This window comes from Nicrophorus vespilloides, unplaced genomic scaffold (genome assembly GCF_001412225.1).
Source record: "Nicrophorus vespilloides isolate i.1.1-1 unplaced genomic scaffold, Nicve_v1.0, whole genome shotgun sequence".
NCBI lineage: Eukaryota > Metazoa > Arthropoda > Insecta > Coleoptera > Silphidae > Nicrophorus > Nicrophorus vespilloides.
In genome coordinates, this window is record NW_017095778.1 from 408,311 (window position 1) to 429,277 (window position 20,967).

The 20,967-nt window shown below is 26.8% G+C and overlaps 1 protein-coding gene across 5 annotated transcripts in view; it reads right to left on the reverse strand.

The window, feature by feature from the left end:
• Window positions 1-20,967, reverse strand: part of LOC108563598 (putative polypeptide N-acetylgalactosaminyltransferase 9) — a 189,873-nt gene that overhangs the window by 127,694 nt on the left and 41,212 nt on the right. For 4 of the 5 annotated variants that reach the window (XM_017922368.1, XM_017922327.1, XM_017922350.1 and 1 more), the window contains exon 3: window positions 12,968-13,059. The exons of the other annotated variant lie outside the window; for it this stretch is intronic. The gene's annotated coding sequence lies outside the window, so the exon portion shown is untranslated. The remainder of the gene's footprint in view (window positions 1-12,967; window positions 13,060-20,967) is intronic. 5 annotated transcript variants of the gene reach the window in all.

Genomic DNA, 20,967 nt, shown 5'->3' on the forward strand with positions numbered 1-20,967 from the left:
CTCCTTTAGTGCGGCTGCAATCAGTGCGGATTCATTGTAGAATGGTTTGAAAATTAAAAAACTTTGGCAGAATAAAAATAAATTCAAAAAAAAAAATACATAAAATTATATTGAATACATAAAAATCCTCAATTAGTCCGAATTTAAACAGTGCGTATATAAATACAAATATGTGAAGTAATAATAAAATACTAAAATTATTATAATAAAATAATAATTTAACTTATATAAAAATTACAAAAAAATAAATTATTCATTAAAAATTTTGAAAAATAATCAAATATTATTATAAAACCAAGAATAGAAAGTAAGAAAATGCATTAAGTAGATTAATAAATATTGATTTGATTGCAACAAAATGCGATTATTCTCTTGTGCGGTGCCATCAACAATTTGCGGTGAGATGATATTAATTAGCCGGGATTGCTTTTCAGAAATTAATTAATATTAATTATCGATACAAAATGCGTTTTGCAAATTGACTGGAGAATCATAATTAATGTATTGAAATATTTATACAAATATAAATTAAATGCGATATCTCATAATTCCCATTGATGACATGAAATTAATATTATTCATTTTCATTATATTATTAACAAATTTATAATAAAATTATAAAATAATTTATTATAAAAAAAAATAATTAAATTTATATATATATATATAATGAGTAAATAGTAATTATTTAAGTTTTAAATTTTTCATATAAAAATTATATCAAAATTAAATTTATATTTACAATTTATTTAATTTCAATATTAAATAATCTAGTTTGAAATTGAGAAGAAATTGTCAGTTGTATAAGAATTGCAATACATAAATAAAATGTAAATGTAAGTGATTGGAAACGTTTCATTTATATCGAATCTCTTGCATTTCCTCGATAAACTTACGATTACCTCTTCGAAACGTTCAACTAAAAGTTCTCGCTGCAGTTTCCTGTTTCCGAATTGATTCAATGTTTGACGAGTTTGCTAGTTCCTACAGTTAAATAACAAAAGGTTATATATATATATATTTTGTTTAAGTCGAAGCAATATAATATTATATATATATATATTTATACTTTTTATATTAAATTTCTTTATATATTAAATCTATGTATTTATATATACTTATATATACTTATATATACTTATATATACTTATATATACTTATATATACTTATATATACTTATATATACTTATATATACTTATTGTAACGTGTTTATAAATATATATATNTATATAAGATATAAATTTTGCGTATAAATATATATAAATTATAGATATATATATATATATATATATATCTATCTAGTATTACAATCTCCGATAGATAGATATATATATATATATATATATATCTATCAGTTTATATATATTTATACGAATTTAATATTATATACACATATTATTTATAATATTGTATTTAAAATTAATATATATAAATAAATGTAAATAGATATTATTTATATATATATATATATATAAATAAAACTTTTTAAATTAGTAACTTATTTATAAATTCTCAAATATACTGTACAGTTTTTTTGTAATATTTAACAAACGGCGAGTTTATAACTTTATTTTTAACTGTAAATATAACTTTTTTCTTGTAACAAAATTCTATTATTTTGTCTGTAATAATTATTAAGAAAATATTAGAAATTTATCTTTCTTCTTGTCTTTTTCGATTATTTTATTCATGAAAATTGACGAAAAAATGAAAAAAAAATCGTATTGACTTCAAGATTTTTATATAAAACATATATGTTCTTCAAAAATTAGTAATGATACTTAATACAATTTTTTATACTCAAATATGTAATAAGAAAACAATGTATTGAATAAACATTTGAACTATTGAACCATTTTCACCTTGTTTTTTAAAAATTCCAAATGACGATTGATTGATTGATTTTTGGCTCCGCGTTTCGGTGCAGTAATTTGTATGTTTGTTGTTAATTATTCTGTCAACATTTGAATGCCCGTCTATTTGCCAACACAAATGCACCAAAAACGTTATGTGTTTTGCCCGTTTCACACGACTCTACTTTTTTATTTATTTATAAAAAGCCAATTTATTAGATAACACTCTGCATATATTTTTTTTTATAAACATATTTCGTTTATTTCCGACACTCACTTCATCAATCAAAATCAATCCATACTCGAAACAATATGAAAAAAATACACTAAATACGTTTTTATACGCGTTTCATTGATTGACAAGTTTTAAATATTCATTCATAACTTTCAATACCCAATTCATTTAACGCTTTATTTCGATAAATACAGCAATACCTCGCATAGTGCGGTTTCAATCAGTACTGATTCGCTATTGTATGTTTTGATAAGTTCAAAACAAATCGAATTTTAATTTAGCAAAATTTATTATAAATTCTGAAAAAACAGTCTCTTTCTGCAACATTTATGTTTTTGCATTTTTCATTAGTACGGTTTCAAATAGTGCGCAATTTTGACAGACCCGCACTATAGGATGTAATATTATATATGAAAAAAAAATGTTTATTTAAGATAGTCAAATTATATCAAACTGTGAAAATATTGACTAATTTAACAGTTAGTTTCTATAAATAAAGCAATACCTCGCATAGTGCGGCTTTGATCAGTACGGTTTGAATATATCAAATTAATTGAGCAAAACAAATGCTAAAACAAATAGTACAAAAAATCAAGTTTGTTTTTCTGCTGTTTATTTTATTTGGTTTTAAAGTCCTCGATTAGTGCGTTTTCATACAGTGCGGGATATTGATTGAACCCGCGTTATGCGAGGTATATGAAAAAATTACTATAGTCAAATGTATTTCATCAAACAAAATCAATGTGAAAATAGTTCCAAAAAAATAATCTACATCTTTAATTAAGTAAATTGATTAATTTTTGTAAATATTCTTTCATAACGTTAAAATGAAACTACCCGACTTTTAATTTATTTACAACCTTTCATAAATATATGAAAAACTTCGTTTATTTACGACTGTCAAATTCATTTCATTAACAAAAATCAAGTACAAAAATAATTAAAAATTGAGTATTGTTGAATATATCGAGACTTGAAAATGGTGCACTTTCATTTTATTTAATTAAAAGCCAATTTATTTGATGCATTAAATAAATTGATTGATAAGTTTTAAAATGATCACGATTCGTTCAAATTTAAGTGCGGGAATTTCGAATTTACACCTCTGACATTTTCTTAACATTTCACACGGCCGTCACGCTTCGCCGTAGATTATTTTACAAACACTGATGGGTTCATTAAGCCTTCATTATCTTTAGCTGCTGCATTTGCTTATGCGCTGCCAATCAAACTTTACTTGTTACGTAATTCCATTTGAAAGCTACTTCCTTCTTGCCCTCATGCATCCCAGTCATATATTTCTTCGTGTTACCAAATGATTCGTGTGTAAATTACTTAACTATCAAATGCAAAATTGTATAACCAATATAAAAGTTCATCAACTTTAAAATAACTTATAAAGGTATATGAATTTGAATTCAAGCTAAAACTTGTAATTCTTCTTCATGGTTCGTGTGTAAATTACTTCACTACCAAATGCAAAATTATAAAATCAATAGAAATTAATATGTATTAATATACCTCACATAGTACAGTTTTGATCAGTGCGGATTTGAAATACAGCAAAAATATAAATAAATTCTAAAATAATATATTTTATATACATAAATGATCTTCTATACATTCAAGTCTCTTTTTGTGCGGTTTATTTTTGCAAGGATTTAGTTCCTCGATTAATCCGGTTTCAAACAGTCGGTGATTTTGGTAGTACCTATTACCCTCGCTATATGCGTACCAGTAGCTGTATTTAGTCCTTCGATTAGTCCGGTTTCAAACAATCAAATATTTTAGTTGAATATGTTGATTTAGTTGATTTATTTATTTACGATCTCAAACAGTCCGGGATTTTGGTGGAACCTATTGCCCGCAGTATGCGAGTTACTGATGTATTTAGTGTTTCGGTTTCAAACAATTTGAGAATTTAATAGAACGTATTACCCGCACTGTGCGAGTTACTGCTGTACTTAGTTCCTCGATTAGTCTAGTTTCTAACAATCTGGGATTTTGGTAGAATGTATTGCCCGAACTATGCAAGTTACTGCTGTATTTGGTGCCTCGATTAGTTTGATTTCAAACAATCTTAGATTTTGGTAAAACCTATTACCTGTCCTATGCGATTTATTGGTGAATTTAGTGCCTACATTAGTCCGGTGTCAAACAATCAAGGTTTTTGCCCGCATTATACGAGTTACTGCTGTATTTAGTGCCTCAACTAGTCCTGTTTCAAACAATCAAGGATTTTGGTGCATGTTATTGATGTCTTGAGTTCATCAGTCTGATTTCAAATAACCCCATATTTTCGTAAAAGCGCGTACTACACGATTAGTCCTGTTTCAAACAATCCGGAATTTTGGTACAACCTATTATCCGCTCTATACAATTTGTATAGAGCTGTATTTAGTGCCTCGATTAGTCCGGTTTTAAACAATCCGATATTTTGGTAGAACCTGTTACCCACACCAAACAAATTACTGTTGTATTTAGTACCTTGATTAATCCGGTTTCAAACGTTTTCAGACAATTTAAACTTTTTGTTTGTGTTTAAATTATTTCCCATTCCAATCCATAATTATATAATCAACACAAATTTCCATCTAATTGAAACAAGTTTATATAATGATCATAAATAAATCAACACACATTTATGCAACTTTGTTTAGAACTTTAGGATTGACGATCTTTATTTATACAATCAACAATACAATTGTTTTTTGAGCGGCTTTAAAATCCTCGATTAATCCTGTTTCAAAGATATTAATGGAACCTTGCATACTGCGGTTATTACTTCTATTACAAATGTATGTAACTTTCTTCAGAACTTTATTATTCACGATATTCAAAAACAATTTTCTACCCCGTTTTTCTTCACGTTTCCAGACATTTTTTTTTTAAATTTAAAGTTTTCACTATCAAATCCATGATTATATAATCAATAAAAACGTGCATCTAATTTAAACAAGCTAATATAATGATCCTAAATAAATCAATACACATTAATGTATTTATGTAACATTGTTTATATCTTTATGATTGACGTTCTTTATTTATACAATCAATTTTTTTTTGAGCGGTTTTAAAGTCTCGATTAGTCCGGTTTCAAGCATATCAGTGGAACTTTGCATAATGGGAGTATTTACAAATGTATCCAAATTTGTTCAGAACTTTATTACTCAAGATATTCAAAAAAAACTTTCTCATCTCATTATTTCACCTTTTTAGACGATTTTAACTTATTTTGTTTAAATTATTTCCAATTCAAATCCTTAATTATTTAATCAATACAAACGTGCATGTAATTTAAACAAGTTTATATCATAATCATAAAAAGATCAATACACATTAATATATTTATGTAACATTGTTCAATCAATTCTTTTTTTTGAGAGGTTTTAAAGTCCTCGATTAGTCCGGTTTCAAACATATTAACAGAACCTTGCATAGTGTTTGGTATTGCTTGTATTTACAAATACAGTGGAACCTCGCTTAACGATAATTTCGCTTAATGAGCAAAATGAATTGTAAGAAAAACGACTCGGTTAACGAGCGACGTTTCGCATAACGAGTGACATTGAGAAGAGAAGTCCCGGATTGCGCGCCTGCTACATCATTTTTTAAATTTGTGTACACATATTATGTGTATTTTTGAATATGTTTCACTACATGAGTAAAAAACCGGAAATTTTGAAACAGATTAAACTCGTTAAGCGAAGTTCCACTGCATTGGTAAATTTATTTAGAACTTTAGAATTGACAAGGTTGCATAACACATAATCATCATCAGAGACAAACTCCGTCGTTTTGTTATGTGGGACATCCCCTTATGGAGTATTTATATTGCGTTGACCTTATGCAAACGAAACGTATCAAGGACTGAGTAAGGGCGTGCATGTCTCGTGGTATTTGTAATAAAAGACGAAGTAAATGGAGCGAAATGCATTCATGTCCTCCACATTACCGAGCTTATCCGTATTATTTCCCAATAAATGATTTCCATAACATAACATACATTCTCCTTCTGCCATTTCTACAACACAATCATGGATTTTTCCATCATTTTTTTTTTGTTGTTGTTGCGTAAAACGGACAACCGGAAATTCCCGACTCGACCACATTTTTCTTCACGTTACAAAGATGATTTGAAACGTCGCAGCAGTGAATACCGTTCGAATATACCAAAGATTTTCATAATAAAATAAGAATTTATATGGTAGAAAACAATTTTTTTTATATAATTATATAAATTAGTTTTATTTGTTTGCATGGATTTTTTATTATAATTATTATTTATTCAATATTTGCATACAAATGAAAATTTTAACTAAGAAAATTAATATTTGAAAAGATGATTTTGCGATGATAAAAACTTTGAGAATAATTATCGTTAAAGTGCAAGAAAAGACTTAATATTTTCATATTATGCAATGTAACGTTTGCGTTTTGAATCCCGTTAGAATCTGGGCAATTAGGAGCAAGGAGTATCATAATTAAGTCAGAAGATTGAAGGGGGTTGGAAAATGATTTTTCTTCCTCTTTTTTTTGGAGCAATTTTATCTGGAATTTGAACCGAGTCAGCGACTTCATCGAAGGAGCTTTAATTTTCCCCACGTCGAATGGATTTTCCATCGTGATGCGGCGGTTTCTTCGCTCGCATTTTCTTTTCGACAAACAATAACAAAAAGGAAATGGCTTAAACAAATTGCTTTTCTTCGCGTCATCAGTTTTGAAGTGAAATTTGAGTTACGTTGTAGAACAATTCATTATATAAAACCAATCATATATAAAAATTGAGAATTGACAAGAAAGGAAAGCTTTAGTCTTTTTTAATAGATAAATAAAAAATTTAAAAGATTTGAATTTATTGTCAATCACATAGAGCAATTAATATTATTTGGTATTACAAATTACTTGCAAAGTATCATTTTATGAGACATGCTTTGTTAAACAATTATACTTGAATTAATACAAGTTACTTGACAAGTAACCACCTTTGTAACTTAATAAACTATACAAATAAATTGAACAAAATATTGTTCAGATATAATGTACCAAAACCTTTAAATAAAAAAAACTACTTGATTTATTACAAGTTACTTGACAAGTAGCCATTTTTATAATTTAATAAAAAATACAAAAAAAAATATATAACGTACCAAAATCTTTAAATTAAAGAATTCAATTTGAGATAATACAAGTTGCTAGACAAGTAGCCAATTTTATAGCATAATAAAAAATACACACAAACTAATAATTTTCAAAAAATATTATTCAACGCAAAATATTATATAATACACCAAAATTTGTAATTAGCAAATGAATAAAAATACACTAATTAATACTATTTGATACATACAAATTACTCAAAAATGTATACAAGTTACTTGGTAAGTAATAAATTAAGTATAAAATAATTAACAGAATAAAAAGTTAAAAAGGAAAATTTTGTAGGAATAGTTCTCATTTCACATATATCCTTCTATATAAGCTATGTTCGATAATAAGTACAGTAAAAACCATATGTCCGAACTAACGTACAAATATTCGTATGAAAACTTTTCAATTTCTTTGTTTCTTTTTAAATTTTAAAAACTGAAGTTTACAAGAAATTTTAAACTATTTGTATTAATACAAGTAAATAGCTTAAGTAACTTGACAACTTTAGAGGATTCTACTTGTATTAATACTAGTTACTTAGTAAGTAATTATCTTTATCTTTTAAATTTCAGAAATAAAATACTAAATTTTAGGAGAAATTATCTTTAAAAAAAAACTATTATTCGACGTAAATTTTTATATAATTATTCTCGTTGTTAGTATACTTTTATTTTTATTTTTCTAAAGACGTGGGAATTAAGTAAGCAAAACCTGCTTGCCAATTATGCGGCTCAGATTAAGAGCACGCAATTTTTGTCGCTCTCAAATTAAGTACGGAATGAAAGTAATTCTATTATTTGCCTTTCTTTCGATTCTGTTCACGGAAAACATGTAATTTGCAAGCAATGCCCCAGCTCAGCATTATACTTTGCATATTCTTTTATTTTTTTACCTTTGCACTTTCACAAAATCACTTTATACAAAGAAAATTAATTAAAATTGTATTAATCAATAGAAATAATTCAAATCTATTTTGAACATTCATATAGTTAAAAACTGTTAAAATTATTTGTTTTTATTTATTTAATTACTTGACGAATTACTTGAAAGAAAGTTTAAGTCCAAAATAAAAATCAATATTTTGGAAAACTTTTTTATTAACATTTTAATAAATTTCAATGATATCTTGGAAAACTTTTTCATTAAATTTTTAATTTACTTCAATCAAGGATTTTCACTAAAATTTGAATAAATTTCATTCATTAATATTTTGCAAAGTTTTTCTCACTCAAATCAATTTCTTTCATTAATATTTTGGTCTAAGTATTCTTCCCTGGGGTACACCAAAACGGAAAGAGTATACAAATTTTTGTAGAAATAAATCAATGTATTTTCTAATATCTTATAATTTTGCATTGTAAATAGTTATGAATTACGTAATTAAAATGAAAGTAATTAATTTTACTGCGTTAATATTGTTTTACAGAAACAAATATTGATGAATTGTTGAACCAAGCAGAACCGTGAATTCAAAATAAACATTGACAAATTGCACGTGCAATAAGCGACGCTGAAAGCCGATTTTTTTTCAGGTTTCACTTTACAGGTTTTCCTTTATTAAAGCATGCCCGGAGCGACCTTTCCACCAAAGCGGCATTATTTATGTATGGAAATATTTCAGGAAATAATACGTCTACCAACAAAATAAAGCAAAAACACACCATAATCGCGGTGCCCTCAATTTCGGAAAATTGCCTTTTTCGTCGCCGATTTAGTTATAAACAAACATCGAAGAGAATTTTTACCACGGGAAAACTCGATTGATTTATTGAGCCGAAAGGTTCAGCTGCAACTTGTTATTCAAGTAGTAGCATTTCCTTCTCGTATCGGTAACGGATACAAAGTGCATAACTGTAATTCAACTGTGGATAATTGCCGTAACGATGCAAACTTGTTACATCAAACTGCATACAACAACAACTTGGTTCGTTTCTGCACGAGGAGGACGACACTTACGAGCGTATAGTCGAATACTGGATACTCTGCATGTTTAAGACCTTGGACATATAAATAAACCATACAATTCCGAATGAGCTGCACTGCAGTAGAATACATATTACCACATTTGATTAACGTAATCAGTCTGATAAACTTTATGCCACCCACCTAACGCAGATCTTATATAATGTTACACGAGCATAAATCTGTACTACATTCAAATAGTTTGCATGTTGTAATCGTTACCATTGCATAAATGTACAAAAAGGTTAAAGAAAATCAATAAATTAAACTGAAAAGTAATTTAACCAATACATTTTTTTTAATTAAGTTAATTTTGTTGTTAAAGTTGTAAAATAATTTTTTTATAGCAATTTTCGTTATATTTTCCGTAATATTTTTTATATATTTTCCAATCATTATACAAAATTAGAAGAATAAGAAAAAATCTTGTAATGGATCATTCTCCAATCATAAATGATAAACAGTTAGTTCTCACTGAACGTACTTTTATACAGGGTGACCCAATTGAAATGCAATTTTTGAATTCAATTATAATTTTCTATCATTAGGCGAAATATGAACACAACTTTTCCAACGGTTCAAAACTTATAGCAGTTTTAAGTTGGTTGCAGTTCAATTGGGCCACCCTGTATAAGAATATTCGATAATATGTACATTAAATAGTCATCCGTTCGAACTAACATACAAAAATTCGTATAAACGTCCAATGATGTCTGACATTGAATGATGTCTGAATTGTTGAAGAAAAACTAATTTTACACTAATATTACAATAATATTAATTATAAAATGTATAATTTATTTTTATAAAATTGAATAAGGAAAAACTAATATACGGTTTCTAAATTGGAATCGAAATGAAAGTTAGTGAAAGATCATAAACTTAAATGAAAATTTGAAGTCGAACGTGAGGAAAACTTCTAAATTATTTCGTATACACGTATCGAACTTGGTATAAATGAACGTATAAAATCAAGTATAAATGGAATTCGCTTGAAAATATAAAATTGGTTTTATGGGTGAACGGAAAACCAATGTTTTCCAAACTATTTATGTTAAATGTGGGAAGCAGTAATCTATCAATCTCTGCATAAAAAATATATATAATAATAAAAATATAACGTTCGAAGGTCTAACAGATTCTCCATCAATTTCGTTCAGTATTCAATTTCCGCGTTGGGGGCATCATCGCCCGTCCCACTAAACGAAGAATAATACAAAAAAGGAGGATAAATAGAATCCCCTAGAACGTTTGAGAGTTACCGGATAAAGTGAAAGTCTTTCCTCAAATCTCAAACAACCATAATCACAATTGTAAAAGTTTACCAATTTGAATACGAATATTAATTTAAAATCGATAATAAAATGATTACTCGTGTATAATACGCATACTTGATTTAGTTTCTAATAAAAATTGAAATTCGTATATATTACTCACCTATTCATCACTGTCTATTTTCATTAATAAACAGTATTGTTTACTTGAGTTTAATACGCACTTCGTTTTTTAAAGTTAAAAAGACTACAAAATATGCGTATTATATCAAAATTTTACAATGTGAGGAGTATACAATAAGTGATAATAATCTGCATGATATATCACAATTGTTCACTAATTTTTAATTATTTATTTTTGTATACTCCCGTATAATACGCACTTTATTTTATATTAGGTCTTCAAAATATTCGTATTATATACGAGATTTTACAATTTGATGAGTATATCTGCATGATTTTTGTATATTCCAGTGTAATACGCACTTTCATTTTTATTAAAACTGAAATGAGTACAAATTGTGGGTATTGTACTCGAGAATTATCGTAGATCTAATTACATATGTTCAATGGAATTATGTTGAAAATATTAGTATAATACACATTTTTATTTTCTTTTTAGATTTTATGGAAATTTTGGGTTGTTCCATAAAGATGATATAATTGTTGATTGAAATTATATTTCTTTTTATTGAAAACATCAGGGTTATTTTTAAATCGTGTATAATACGCACTTTCGCTTTCAATTATATTCGAGATTTTACGTAATTAAAAAAAAAATCAACTGCTGCTGCTGAACACATTTTTAACCAAAATTAGTATAAATTGTGCGTATTATACTCGAGATTTTGAGTAGATCCAAAAAGATTAATCAACACATGTAATTGAAGTATTATGTATTTCAGAATTCGAATGTATTTCAAAAATGAATGTAAGAAAGTTCAAATTATTATTGGAAATAACAGTATTTTTATACTCTATTATAATACGAACTCACGTTAAGTCTAAAACGATAAAATAACTTATCTCTTTATTAAAAATTATGAAGTTAAAACACGTGATAACAAACATCATGTTGTCACGTGTAATAACAACGTGGGATGCAGTAAAAGAAAAGTTAATTTAAAGTTTAAATGAGCAAAATGAAAGTGTAATAATTTCTTTTATGGAAAGTGTTAAAGGGATTTCGATGAATGCTATTTTCAATCGTTTTCCCACATCACACGTCTTCTTCTTTAGGTCCTTTCCATTTTGCCTGTTCGCTCTTCTTCTGGAAATGTATATTATTAAGGCCGCATGACAACATTGTTACATTATTCATGGAGGTCTAGTGCACATTAGCATTTCACTTTCATTCACATCCACACACACACGCACGCATACATAGATACACACACAGCTGGGCCGAACTCGCCCAGTAATTCGCTTTAATATTCAAATTGAGCTCCGCATCCGAACTTATCCAAAATTCACAAGAATATTTCAGCGAGAATTGCACGCGACTTCTGTTACGTTTCCAGTTTTCCTATACTGCACTCGACGAAGAATTATATAAATTATTTAAAGCCTTTGCGCCCGTTCCGCACCTACACATCTCAACTATTCGTGCCATTTTCAGTATTATTTCTATTACCTAAACGAATTTTATAAAGTATTTTCCAACCAATATACAGAATTACAAGAAACGGAAAGAAAACTTATACATATTAGATCATTATTGATAAAAACACTTTTATAGATATGGTATATTCGATAATACGTACATTAAAAAATCATTTGTTCGAACTAAAAAACAAATGTTCATATAAACGCATGAACTTTTGTATATATAATTTCTATTTAATGAATTTGTTTATTTGCAGGAAAAAATATATTTTTATAGGTGCAAATAGTGTAATTAAAGAATCAAAGGTTTCACTTAACGTACACACTTTTATATAAGGTATATTCGATAATACGTACATTAAAAATCAATTGTTCGAACTAACGTACAAATGTTCATATAAACGTACAATGGTGTCTGATAAGCTGATATGCATGAACTATTGTATACATAATTTCTATTGAATGAATTTGTTTATTTGCAGGAAAAAAATATGTGTATAGGCATAAATAGTGTAATTAACGAATCGAAGGTTTCACTTAACGTACACTCTTTTATATAAGGTATGATCTAAAATAATACATTAAATAGGCATTTGCTCGAACTAACATACAAAAATTCGTACAAACGTACAATGATTCGCATAAAAATTCTCTATTCGACAACAAAGTTTACGTTGTATGATCATAGAAGTACGTTGGTATAAATAAATTGACAAGTTTATCAAAATTACAAATATTTTTAAAAAAATAACTTTTCTATGATGTACTTTCACATAGCGTATGAAAAATTGAATTTTCTTATGTACGTTAATTGAACATTAACTTTTTTTAGAATTTAATCACGATAATTATATTATATAAAATAACAACGAAAATAAACTTACCAATAAATTATGTATAGTTTCCAAAGTATTCTTGCACTCTTTTACACCTGATTGACTCGAACTCATGCACTTCATTGCATAGTCACACTCACCTGGAACAAAAGAGAAAAACCAATGATTACTCGCTTTAATCTGCAAGCAAATTACGCTTGAAGCGCAGACAATTCAATTATAATTGAAATGCATTTATTCAGGATGCTCGGCATTAAATCTGATACACATAAAGTGAATGCAAAATGAAACTGCTTAAAGGTATAAGAAAAAAAGTCTCATCTGAATGCAATTACGATACAGCAAAGCACAAGCAATTTTGCCGTAATGTACACAAATTAAACGCCAATTACTTCATTGTTCTCAAATGCAAAATGTTTTTGTTTTGCATACAATTTCACGATTTTAAACCAAAACGTTTCTAATTTACTTATTATAAGTTAATCGTATACTGTTCATTACTTTAGATACTTATAATGTCAGAATGATAATAGGAAAATAATAAATTATTCAATAAATTTATCTGTTTTTCTTATTTACTAATTTAAATAAATAATATTTCAAAATATATAAGAAATTTGAAAAAAAAATATAAAAGTCAGAGTTTTAAGATTAATTCACTAATTATTCATAAATTTGTATATTCTTATTAGTAAAAATGATTTTTTTTTGTTATTATAAAAATATTTTTTAATAATTATTTAATAATTTCTTTGAAAATTTTTATAGAAACATAATTTAATCAACAAATTTAGCAGAAATTTATTGAAATATCAGTAAAATAAATTATTTAACATTTCATAGAATAAAACAAAATATGCAAAATTGAATCATGTATGAAATATTTGGGTATTCTGTTTGTTTTCAAGATAAAGTGAAACAGAATCAAGATGTGCCATGAATCAAAGGGTTAGGAATACATGATGAACTCCAGCTTTGATTCATGAGAGGATTTTTTTTTTGCAAGTGATAAATATGGCATTCGGATATATAACATTACATTAGATTACTGGCTACATAACAAAACATATCACAGGATGATAAAATGTGTTTTGCGTCTATCAGAAAGCATATAAAGATCGATGATTTATAATATAAACTGTAGTAATTCGTGTTTTTATCACCATTTTGAAAACAATCGCCTAATTTTTATAACTCTTATCAAGTATGCGAAACGCACTCTTTTCGTGCCCATATAAGGATTGTTTAAACATGTGCAGCTGCAGGTGATTTGTCGTGACGTAGATGAATGTTGTTTTCATGCCCAAATAAGGCGATTTTTAAAATAATCACATAACTTTATTGTTTTTTTTTTATCAAATTTTATGTAGCATTTATTGAAATTAAAAATGAATATACAATTTTAATAAACATTAAATACACGAAATTAATTCTAATTATCATTGAGTAATTAATAATTTAAATGTTTAATATTTTCTTATTCTTATAAAGTATATATTTTAATATGTACTAACACTCGATATAGTAATTTAATTGAATTAATTAATTAGATCTTAAATGAAACGCCCAAATTTTCGTGTCCATTTATCGATTGCTTTACATTTGGATAAAAGAAATTTTATATTCGTCAACAATAAAAAAATTGCTGAACCACTAATGCTTTTTGCAGGCAAAACCGAACGATATTACCAATAAAATTGTTAGTAGCAAAAAGAACGTGTGTTGCCAATCCTTCTTTTAGCGTTTGGCGATATGATTCGTAGCTGCAACTTAACATTTATGACTTTCTTATCTACTGTTCGAAGCTCTTTGTCTTGTTGTCTTCTCTCTTTGTGGTCCAATAAAAATGTTTAAGCTGTCGATTCGTCGATTCTCAGTCATACAGAGAAGAATAATTTCATAACTTTCATATACAAATTATTTTTAAGAGGCGGAAAACATACACAGCTAAATCTCGCATAGTGCGGGTAATAGTGTTTCTACCGGACTGTTTGAAACCAGACTAATCGACGAACCAAATACAGACAGAATTTTATAGTAATATTTTTCATATTAATTTTTATTGCATTCATTATTAATTATTTGCCAATATTTACAATATAAATGACCCATTTTATAAATTTTAAATTTATTAAATAAAGTATTAATAAATTCCATGAAAACAATAAATTATAAGTCAGTAGAAGTATGAAACAGATATTTTAATTGGAATGAATTCTGCAATTTCCACGCTGCGTGTGTTCTCGATAGTATAAAGTTAATTTTGAACTAAATTTTCTCATATTTCAACATTTTTAATAACACTGTGAACGCGGTCTATGTATTTTATTTATAAAAAAAAATACCTTCAATCATAAACATATGTAAATACAGTGAAACCTCGTTTGTCAAATATAAATGATTTTTTTTTTAATTGAAATAAAATTAATTTCGAATTGTTATACATTTAATTATCTATTATTAAGACTATGCCTTTACAAAACTTTTTTAATTAAGAGTTTTGTATAAAATTTATAAAAAAAAATTTATAAATAATTTTTTATAAGTTAACAATTAGAAGTTATTTTTTATAATTATTATACATTTATTACGTGTTTAAAAAAAACAAAAATAATTTAAAATGATTATGATGAGTATAATAAAAAAAATTAAGAATTGTTTGTAAAATAATAATAATTCTTTAGTAAACTATTTTTATCCGAAACTGCGGTTTGAAGAAACATAGTAGTTTTGGTATATAACTTCTGTTCGGTTATGGCTTTTGGTAAGGAGGAATCTACGAATGAAAGAAAGAACGTGTTCGTGCAACAAATGTCCCTTTGTGTCTTACAAATGTGGACTCTCGCATTAATGGGCACGGCCGTATAAAGAATTCAAAGGCATCCATTAGAGATGGGATTGTACATGAATAATAAGTGTTAATGGTGCACGGAATCTGTTTATATGAATCCACATTTCGCGGTGAACAGAAGCAGTAGCAAAGGTAACAAAGGTATTAGTAGCAAGTTTTCTTCGGCAGGAAAACCGAAACGTATTACACACTCGAAGGATTATACACATTTAATAATACCTCAGAGGTGCAGTTAACTTCGAAATTAGCGGCGTGTAAGTGCGGAAAATTCTCTTCGCGTAACTCCATTATGCACTTAATGGTGCGTTCATTAGAGGCGAAAGTAAAAGCGGAAAATGGCCCACCTTAATATCATCATTCATTTTCATACTATGATGATGCGCTTGTTGGTGTTTACGGTTTATGTAAAATCCAACTTTTGAAAATAGTAAATCACTACACCTATACCTCGTTTTACACGATACTTTCTTTACACGGTTTAAAACATACTAAATGTTGAAAAGAAACAATTTTTTGCCTTTACTTTAAATTTATAATTAATAAACAATGAATTTATACACTTCAAAAAGTTACAATTTTAACAGAAAGTTAGAGTTTTGAATTATAATTGTAATTTTCAAGTTTGGATAAAGAAATTCGAACTGTCAGTTGTCTATTTTATGAAATTAACAAAAATATTAAAGTATTTTGATAATTACAATAATTTTATTGACAGAAAATTCGCGTTTTCATGAAAAAATTTAGAAAAAAAAATCAATAATTAAAATTAGAAATTAGATTAAGCGTTTTTTGTATACTTTTCGATTTACACGGTTTTACTTTGAAAAAGTTACAATTTCGATTTACACGTTTTTCTCACCGCATCTCAATGCATTTACACATTTAAGAAATTTTAGCAAAAAAAAACGATAAAACCGAAATTAAATATGAAATATGTTACAAAGGAATTAATTTGGTTTGAAACAAAACTATGAAATAAATAGTTCAGTTTTTAATATTAGTTCCAGTCTTAAAAAAAAGTTAATAGGAAATAAATAGTTATTTTTTATATACACCTATCCTTAGTTTTACACGGTATTCGATTTACACGGTTTAAAACATATACATGTTTTTGCTTTTACAACGTTTATTTTTTTTTTTAATAATCGATTTACATGATTTTCTCAAGAACCTATTTACCATATAAAACGAGAGATATGTGTATTAATGGAAGAAGTTAGTTGCTGGTTTTAAAATTTTATCAATTTATTAAAAATGCCGGTTTTTTAACACACATTTGTATTATTGGTGTTTTTGATGACGATGTTTTTGTTGAGGATTAGTTTGAATCGATTTTCTCAAGTGCATCTCTTTGTACTTGGAGAATAATAAAGGTTCAGGTGGTGTTTCCATACAGTTACGATTTTAATTCATCATTAATTCAATTAGAATCCGAGCGTAGAGAAGCGGAAAGGATTCGTTGTCAATGTGTGTCGCACGCACACACCTGGAGTTGGCTGGTTGGCTGCACGCTGCGAATTATCAATTTAATCAGAATCCCGGTGCAAATTAATACTGTACAGCTTGTAGAAAATAAATAAATAGATAAAACATATATTCAAGCAAGCAATGCATACATAACGACAATCGCATTGAACTGTATACAATGAGTAACATCTAAATTGACTCTATACATTATATAACAGCGACGAGTAAATAAATTCAGTTCAACTTATGTAATCTAGTTATGTCAGCGTTTATCAACTTATGAGTCATGACCCAAATCATGAAGCTAAATTTGTAATGACAGATGTCACATTGTATCAAAATGACAAATCAAATTATTATTTTAAGAAAATCTGTTATTGTTTTGTTTTGTTTTTCATATTCAATAATGCACCAAACCCTGACAACTAACCCAAACCATTTTCTTCCAACTAGCATTAAGTTAACCCTTTAACCACCAAACTTTTTTTCTTCTTTTTTACTGTCTCCTTGTATATATTTAAAATGTATTCTGGCTAAATGAGCTCAAGCTCGCATGTACACCACCCCCTTATAACTACTACTCTAATCTGTATTTATGCAACATAATAAAAGTCTGTTAAGTCAGTCAGTCATTATGTCATTTAGTTATGGTTCTTTGTGGAAGCTCAGCTGTCTAAATCAGTTTCTTAAGTTATGAGTCATGACTCAAATCAAGACGTTAAATTTTTAATGACAGCGTCAAAATGTCAAAAATAAATTCTTGTTATAAACAATTAGTACTACTATAAATAAACATGCTCATAAGAGCTTATAATTTTAACAAACGTTTACTAACGTGATTTGTTGGTGATTTTTAGGAATAATTTCATCAATATTTTGTGCTCATTTTATTGTAAAATAACAATTTTTATTAATTAATTAAATCTGTTCTTATTTTGATTTGTTTTTCATATGAAATAATGCATAATTTCATTTTTATGAAAAAATAAATAAGTATAAGAAATTTATTAATAATTTTACTAATATTTATGAAATATATTCAAATTGTTGTTTTTTTGGCATAAAACGATCTAATTCTTACTACCACTTTGCCACTTTTCCATTTTTCAAAATAGCCTTTTTTATTTTATGGGGGCAATTTGATGATAAAAATCCTATAAACTATACGAGAATAACCATAAGAATAATTCGCTTATGGCAATAACATACATTACACTTGTTTCTACAAAATTACGTTGCTTTTTATATATTTTTAACAGTATTTTATTTATTTTTTAAAGTTATAAAAAAATACTTTTTTATTATTACCGTTTAGTTTGTATATTTATATTTCTATATATATATATAATATAACATGTATAATAAAACTCGAAAGTATTGACAAAAAATATCATTATATAATTTCAATAATTACAGTTGTTTTATTTTTTCAAAAGAATTTTAAAGTTTTTATGAAAATAATCCATATAATTACAATTGAAACAATGTTCAAGTTCGAATAAAAAATTTCGTATTGTCAGTTGTCTATTTTATGAAAAACTTGGAAAAATGTCAATCATTATAATTGTTATATTCATAGAATCTTTGATTTTGTATCAATAGTTTTGAAATATTAGAAAAATGTTATTAACAAAAATAATGAAAGATTGTGATAATTGCAATAATTTTATTGACAGAAAATTGGTGTTTTCATAAAAAAAAAATGAAACAATTATAATTAGTTTATGTGAAGGATTACGACCTGTTAGTTTTTATTAATTTGAAAAAAAAACAATAATCACAATTGAAATAAAATTACATTTTTTAACATGTTCAAAACATTAGAAGCATTTTGATAATTTAAAAAAAAATATAAAGGATTAAGACCTGTCTGTTTTTATCAATTTAGGGAAAAAAATCAATAATGACAATTGATTTACTCAAATAAAATTAGATTTTTTAACAAGTTCGAAACATTTGATAATTACAAAAATTTACACATATTTTGACATTTTTATAATAATTTTTTAAATATTACATTTAGTTTATTCACTTATTTCGTTACTTGATTGTTTTTATCAAATATTTGAAAAAAAAAATAATGATTACGATTGTTTTAAAGTTTTTTTCTTAATTGTGCTAATTTTGTTTATTTTTTTTTTCAAATTAATTAGAATTATTTCATTCATACAAAGTTCTAGTTTACTTGAATAATTTCAATTTGTCAGTTGATAATTTATAACAAGTACTTGGAAAAAAGTTTTATGATTATTTTATTAATGCAAAGTTTTTTTTTGTAAAGAATTGAAATACTATTGTTATTATAAAATTTACAAAATAATTTAGATAATTACAGTTGTTTTATTGAACTAAACTTAGAGTTTGGATGAAGAAATTTGTAATTTCAGGTGGACGAACATCCTTAACGTGTCACGCCGCAGGGTGGCACACGTAGCAGGACGCAAACCGCAATTAGGATGATGCCAATTGCACACACACACACAAACGTACACCCATACACACACCAAACCTTCCCCAAAACACATGTGACCCGATCACTCTGCGGACGCGTTACATGCTATGAACTGGTTTAAATGCTAATTGCAAATATGTTATTCGAAAATTATCCATGCACAAGCTTACAACCGGATCTCTCCCTGCAGGATTCATCCATACGGCAAATGCAGCTCATCGATAACCTGTCACAATCATTAACGTGCATTTCTTCTACTACCACGATATTAATTTCCAATTTAATTCAGCACAAAGGAATTTCATCTATACAATATATTTATGTATAACGCAGCATTCGTGGCATGCTTCGTTGATTCCATTGAAATTTACAATTGGCAATATCAATTCATGTTATACACATTTTAAAAAATCTTTAGTTATTGCTTTTGTCGTTTATCTCAATCACATTGTGTTTTATCAAATAAAATTATAGATGTTTTATTAAAGTATTTATCAGCGGTTCTCAACCTATGGATCGCATTACATTTTTATTGGCTCACAAATTGACAGCTGTCACCTTACGTCAAATCGACAAAAATAGATATTTTAAACAATTGGGTTGTACTACAAATCTACAGTAAATAAAGAAAGATAATGAAAAATGACTTTTTTTTAATGACAGCTTGTATAAATAAATATATATGGGAACACGCAGCAAAAATGGTTGAAAAATGCTTGTATAGACGAAAAATTAAGGATACAAATGTATCAAATTATTAATAATATTAGTCTCTTTATTTCCATAAGCAATTTTCAGCAATTCTTCATTAAAAAATCTTTAGAAATTAATATTTTATGTTTAGCTATTGTTTTTGTCGTTTATCTTAATCATATTGTGTTTTATCAAATAAAATTATAGATGTTTTATTAAAGTATTTATCCGCGGTTCTCAACCTATGGATCGCATTACAATTTTATTGGTTCACGAATTGACAGCTGTCACCTTACGTCAAATCGACAAAAATATATATTATAAACAATTGGGTTGAAGTGCAAATCTGCAGTAAATAAATAAAGATAATGAAAACTATGACAACACGCGGCAAAAAAGGTTGAAAAATGCTTGTATAGACGACAAATTAAGGATAAAAATGCATCAAATTATTAATAATATTAGTCTCTTTATTTCCATTATCAGCAATTCTTTATTAAGAAATCATTAGAAATTAGTATTTCATGTTTAGCTATTGTTTTTGTCGTTTATCTCAATCATATTGTGTTTTATCTTAAAAAAGTA